Source organism: Stegostoma tigrinum, chromosome 8, assembly GCF_030684315.1.
Source record: "Stegostoma tigrinum isolate sSteTig4 chromosome 8, sSteTig4.hap1, whole genome shotgun sequence".
NCBI lineage: Eukaryota > Metazoa > Chordata > Chondrichthyes > Orectolobiformes > Stegostomatidae > Stegostoma > Stegostoma tigrinum.
This window is the reverse complement of record NC_081361.1, coordinates 30,331,342-30,338,123: the sequence shown is the minus strand read 5'-3', so window position 1 is coordinate 30,338,123 and position 6,782 is coordinate 30,331,342.

Genomic DNA, 6,782 nt, shown 5'->3' with positions numbered 1-6,782 from the left:
TATTATTCCTGTGCAATTCACAATTGATTGAATGTGAAATATTTGCACTGTCTTCAAATCACAAATTGCTAAATATCTCAAACTGTAAAGCAATTTTATGAACCATTTTATACATATAAGCACAGTGTTTGGAAATTTCAGATTTTGTGAACAACCATTGAGCCATTTTCTGTGTTGACAATAAATGTTAAAAGCAGGCAAATGGTATTGGGGTTTTGGGTGGGAGGGGATGGAAGTGGCTTATTTAAATTACTACTTTCATAACTACTTACTGACTTCAAACTGACTGTGTAGGTGAACCTGAGCACTGGAATCTGTTGCTATTCACATTGCAGCATTTACTGATCACAGTCTATGGGTTATGGAGCATCAAAGGCATGTTTTACAATAACGGCCCTACCAGTCTTAATTTTCTTCACGTAACTTTTACAGCTTTCAGTGTAATGTCCCAATTGGTCTTCTGAGTGAAAACAGCTATGTTTTTCAACCGTTTGGAAATTGAGCTTTGACAAATTTCATTAGTTTGTGTGTGTGTGTCGAATGCATCAATGAAAAGTGAATATTGTTTTATTTAGGTGACTAACCAAGACCGGGTATCGGACATCTTCACGAAAGCAATGGCCGTGCTCGGATTTGAAACCGACCGTCCTCAGGATTATGATCTTGCGCAGATCATCGAATCAAAGAAAGGTGAGCAGTGGAATTTGCATCAATTTAGTCTAAATCTATTTCTGAATATCATAACAGCTGCAAGGGGATTGATATTTCCCATTGATTTCACCAAAATGCTGAAGATATTTCAATTTGTATAATTGAACACATCCAACTATGTTCAGCAGGATTCATCTCTGATGAATGTAAAGCCAGTAAACAGCTAATATTTGCACCTAATAGAATTATTTGGTGTACCGAATTTCATCTGATTGCCCTAAAGCCAAAAAAAATCTCCAAGAACTGCAAATACTGGAGAGCAGAAGTGCAGGAAAAACACAGCAGGTGTGGCAGCACTTGTAGAGAGAAATCAGAGTGAATGTTTTGGGTCCAGCAGCCCTTCTTCAGAACCACTTCACATAGAACATAGAACAGTACAGCACAGTACAGGCCTTGTGGCCCACCATGTTGTGCCGAGCTATTATCCCACTAGGATCAATCTATCCTGCACGCTGTACTTTTTACTATCCTCTACGGGCCTACCCAAGGGCCGCTTCAAAGTCTCGAAAGTATCTCACTCCACTATCACTGCCAAAGGCGCATTCCACATGCCCACCACTCTTAAAGCCGTATTGAGTGAAGGTTACACATCTGGAGTTGGTTGTGGCAATGAGCCCAGAATTATTCACATTGATATAACATTGTTCTGCTTTGTTCAGTCTTGTTCTAACTGGTTATTCCAAAAGAAATGCTTCCTGTTGCTAAACTTAATCTTTTTCCCCTCCTTTTGCCCCATGGCTGAGAGACAAGAAATACGGGTGTGGTCACTGCAGCCAAATTGCTAATCTGCAGCATGCCTCCCCTCACCATTTCCTGGTGAAAAGTAGAAAAGAGGACTCAGAGGTTTCATTCTGCTGTGGTTTAAAACATGCGATCCAGACTCTGTTCAACAGGATGTCTTATTAGGATAAAGAGTCCCAATGCATCTGCAGCATGCAATTCCTGTCAATTTTCTTTGAAAAAAAAAATCAATCCACTGGCTGCAAGAGTCACTGACAAAGCTGGCTTTTATTGTGCATCTATCATTGCCTTCAGAAAATGGTCATACGCTGGATCAGTGACTTGTGTTTGTTTTCGGTGTCCCCAGTGGTGTTAGCTTGAAGATTCCGATTCAATGCTGAAGGAAATGATTGCTTTTCTCAGTGTTTTTGCATTGATCACACTGCAACTTTCTGTTTTTGATGCTGTACAATCAATATTATGAAAGCATATGTGAATAATAATGTGCTTTTCCTCTGTTTTTTTCAGTGCTCGTACTTCCGCAAAATGCAAATGTGTATTATGCAATGAATAAAACCGTAAATTATAATTTCATCCTGAGGAATCGGTACACATATAGGCCTCCGAGCATGACAATACCAGGTTTCACCAGAAGAAGATCTTCGTGTTTCTGGAAGTTTTAGCTGTAAGGAACACACGGTTTCATATTGTCTCAATTGTATCTAAAACCTCTTGTTTAATGTTCAAAACCCTGCTATATTTGAATAAATGACCTTGACAGTATTCTACTTCAAATTATAGGGCAATTTGGAAAACAGTGATTGCCTTCAGACAACCTGGACGACATGAACTTTGGATTTTCGAGTAAAGTGCTTCTCTCTGCCTTTTATAACATCTCGCACAACAGCAAATTTTGGTTAAAGGCTGGATAATTGAATCCTGTGACCTGTCTTCCATAAACATGACAAACATGTTTTGATTGGTTGGTTTTGAAAAAGCAATCTGTGAGTGAGAGCCAGTATGAGACTATGTGTGATTGAGAATGAGAGTTTGTGTATGAATGAGACCGAGAGGTTGTGTGTGAGCGAGACTGAGTTTGTGTGAGTGAGAATGTGTGAGTGTTTGGGTGAGTGACATTGTGTGAAGTCAGAGTCAGATTGTGACTGAGACTGAGTGTGTGAGTGAGACTGTGAAAATGGGAGTATCAGAGTAGGCTGTGAGTGAGACAGCGAGTGAGAGAGTGAGACTGTGTGAGAGAGACGTGGAGTTTGTAGTTGAGTGAGATATGTGTTTGTCTGAGTGAGACTGTGTAAGTGTGTGTCTGAGAGTGAGACTGTGTGAAGTCAGTGAGATTAAGATGAAGCCATGTGTGTGAGTGAGTGGGAGTGAGACTGTGTGTGAGTGAGACTGAGAGTGAGACTGTGAGAGTGTGAGTCAGACCATCAGTGTGAGCAAGATTGTGTCAAGTCAGTGAGAGAGTGAGTGAGATTGTATGAGTGTGAGTGCATGTGACTGTGTGCAGTCAGAGTGAGACTGTGTGAGTGTGTGTGGGTGTTTGTGTGTGTGTGTGAGCAAGAGTCAGATTGAGATCATGTGTGAGAGACTAGGAATTTGTATGTGACTGAACGTGCATTTGTGTGAGTGAGACTGTGTGAGTCTATATGTGAGAGTGAGATTGTGTGAACTCAGAGTGAGTCAGTACAGTGTGGAGCTGAACGAAGCTCACAGGTCAGGCAACATAAGTGGACAGGAGAGTCGATCCTTCCTCACGACTAGGGAGGGAGAAGGGAGCCGGGAAATAAAGAGGGAGAGGAGGGGTGTGGCTGGGGAAAGTCAGGTGCGATGGTGATAGGTGAGTGCAGCTAGGGGTAGTGGGGACTGGTCAGTGGGAAGGGCAGAGCAATAGGTGAGAGAGAAGATGGACAAGTTGTGTCAGGTGAAGGAGGCAGGCATGAGATGGAGGGTTGGACATGGTATGAGGCAGGGTGGTGGAGAGGTTTTAAAACTGGTGATTTCCATGCTTAGGCCACAAAGCTGTAGGCTCCTGATGTGGAATATGAGGTGCTGCTCCTCCAGTTTGCGGGTGGCATCGTTGTGACATCGGAGGAGGCCCAGGATGGAGATGTCATTCAGGGAGTGGGAGGTGGAGTTAAAATGCTTTGAAACCAGGAGCTGTTGCATTTGTTATGAACAGAGGTCCGGTGCTCCATGAATTGGTCTCCGAGTCTGCACTTGGTTTCACTGATGTTGAGGTCGCCATGTTGGGAACAATGGATACAGTAGGCCAGGTTGTAGGATGTACAGGTGAACCCCAATTGGACATGGAAAATTTGGCTTGGATGGCCATGAACTGGGAGTCGTAGGGTCAGTGTAGCACTTCCTGCAGTTGCAGAGGAATAGGCTGCGGGTGGTGGGGTTAGAACATAGAACACTATAGTACAGTACAGGCCGTTTAGCCCTCGATGTTGCGCCGACCTGTGAAACCAAACTGAAGCCCCTCTAATCGACACTATTCCACTATTATCTCTATGTTTATCCAACAACCATTTAAATGCCCTTAAACTTGGCAAGGCTAGTACTGTTGCAGGCAGGGCATTTCACGCCCTTACTACTCTGAGTAAAGAATCTACCTCTGATATCTGTCCTCTATCTGTCACCCCTCAATTTAAAGCAATGCCCCCTTGTGCTAGCTATCTCCATCCGAGGAAAAAGGCTCTCACCGTCCAACGTATCTAATCCTTTAATGGTCTTGTATGTCTCTATGAGGTCTCATCTTAAACTTCTTCACTCCAGCAAAAAACAGCCTCAAGTCCCTCAGCCTTTCCTCATAAAGACCTTTGCTCCCTACCAGTCAACATCCTGGTAAATCTCCTCTGCACCTGTTCTAATGCTTCCACATCCTTCCTAATAATGCGGCGACCAGAACTGTGTGCAATAGTCCAAGTGTGGTCACACCGGAGATTTGTGCAGCTGCAACATGACCTCATGGCTCCGAAACTCAATCCCTCTACCAATAAAACCTAAGGCACCGTATGCCTTCTTAACCAACCTATCAACCTGGGTGGCAACCTTCAGGGATTTATGTCCATGGACACCGAGATCTCTCTGCTCATCCACACTACCAAGACTCTTACCATTAGCCCACTGCTCTGTATTCCTGTTACTCCTTCCAAAGTGAATCACCTCACAGATTTCTGCATTCAACTCCATTTGCCAACTCTCAGCCCAGCTCTGCAGCCTATCTATGTCCCTCTGTAACCTGCAACATCCTTTCGCATGATCCACAACTCTACCGACTTTTGTCTCATCTGCAAATTTACGAACCCATCCCTCATCCAGGTCATTTATAAAATAGACAAACGACAGTGCCCCCAAAATGGGAAGTGTGGAGCGGATGAGGGTGTCACAGAGTGTGCGATCGCTACGAAAGGCAGACAATGGTGGGGGGATAAATATCTCTATGCTGTTGGAGTCAGATCGCACATGGCGGTCGTGGCGGAGACTGATACGCTGCATGTGGAGGTTGGTGGATTGGTCTGTGAAGACCAGGGGTCTCTGTCCTTATTATTATTGAGGGGAGGTGGTTTGAGGAGAGTAATGCAAGAGGTGCAGGTGAAGGAGTTTTCAATCAATGGAGTGGTGTAGTTGTGATCCTTGGCATTGGACCAAGCCCTGGATGCATATGTCACCCAGGAAGTGGGAGTGTGAAATGGTTGGCAACTGGAAGGTGTTTGTTGTTTGTCGTGTACAGAGCACAGATGTTCCTTGAATCAGTCCCCGAGCCAGCACTTGGTCTCACCATTGCAGTGGAGGTATGATCGGGAGCAGTGGAGACAGTCGACCAGGTTAAAGGATATACAAGTGAATCCCAGTCAGATTTGGAAAGCTTGCCTTTGGCCTTGGACGGAGGTGAGTCAGGGTAGTGTACGGTCAGGTGTAGCGCCTCCTGTGTTTGCGTGGAAAGATGCTCGGGCTCAGTGGTGGTGTAAATGGACAGTGTGGAGCAGCTGACGGAGTCGCGGGCCGAGCAGTCCCTACGAAAGGCAAAAAGGGGTGGGGAGTGAATTATCTCTTTGGTGGTGGGATCGAATTGTAGCTGTCAGAAGTGGTGGAGAATGGTACGCTGGGTGCGGAGTTTGGAATGGTGGTATGTGAGAACCAGGGGCACTCTGCCCTTATATTTATTGCGGGGAGGTGTTTTGAGGGCAGAAGTATGGGAAATACAAGATCTGTGGTTGAAGGCATGTTGGATCAACAGAGTGGGAATGTACATTTGTTGAAGTATGTTTCCTACTTCAAGGACTGCAACAACCTGCCTCTGTTGGTTCACAACACCTTAAACTGCATCTGTTGCATTTTTCACACTTCTGTCCTCAAACCTGTCACCCCAGCTAAAATAAAGAAATAATCCCCCTGGTCCTCACATGCCACCCCACCAACCTTCACATCCAGCATATCATTCTCTGCGACTTCCACCACAGTGATGCCACACACCAACTGGAGGAACAACACCTCATATTCCACCTCACAAGCCCAGAGCCCAATGGCCTGAACACCGAAGTCACCAGTCTCAAACCTCCCCAACCCTGGCCTCATCCCATGTCCAATCCTCCCTCTCATCCCCACCTCCTTCACCTGACACAACCTGTCCATTTGCTCTCCCACCTATCCGCACCACCCTTCCCATTGACCAATCCCCACTACCCCTACCTGCATCCACCTATCACCATCCCACCTACCTTCCTCCAACCCCACCCCTACTCCCTCTATTTCCCAGCTCCCTTCCACCTCCCCAGTCCTGATGAAGGGTCCCAACCCAAAACGTTGACTCTCCTGCACCTCTGTTACAGCCTTATCTGCTGTGTTCCTCCAGCTGCATACTGTGTAATCTCTGACCACTGCACCTGAGTGAGATTGTGTGAGTGAGACCGTGTGTGTGAGTGAGAACGTGAGTGTGAGTGAGAATGTGTGTGAGTGAAGGTCACAGAGAGGTTGTGTGTGAATGAAATTGTGAGGTTGTGTGTGCGTGTGTGTATCTGTGTGTCTGTGTCTGTGTGTGTCAGACTGAGACTGGACGAGACTGTGCTTGTGAAATTGTGGGATGTCAGAGTGAGTCCATGTGTGTGAATGAGTCCATTTGTGTGAGTGAACCTGAGTGAGTGTGAGTGTGGCTTTGTGAAGTATGAGTGTGACTGACTGAGAGTGTGTGTGAGAGAGCGAGAGAGAAATTGAGTGAGTGAGACTGGATGAGTGAGGCTGTGAGAGAGAGGCTAAATGGAAGTGTGAGTCTGTGAGAGATTATCTGGATGTGACTCTGTGTGAGAGAGTCTGTGTGTATAACTGTGAGACTG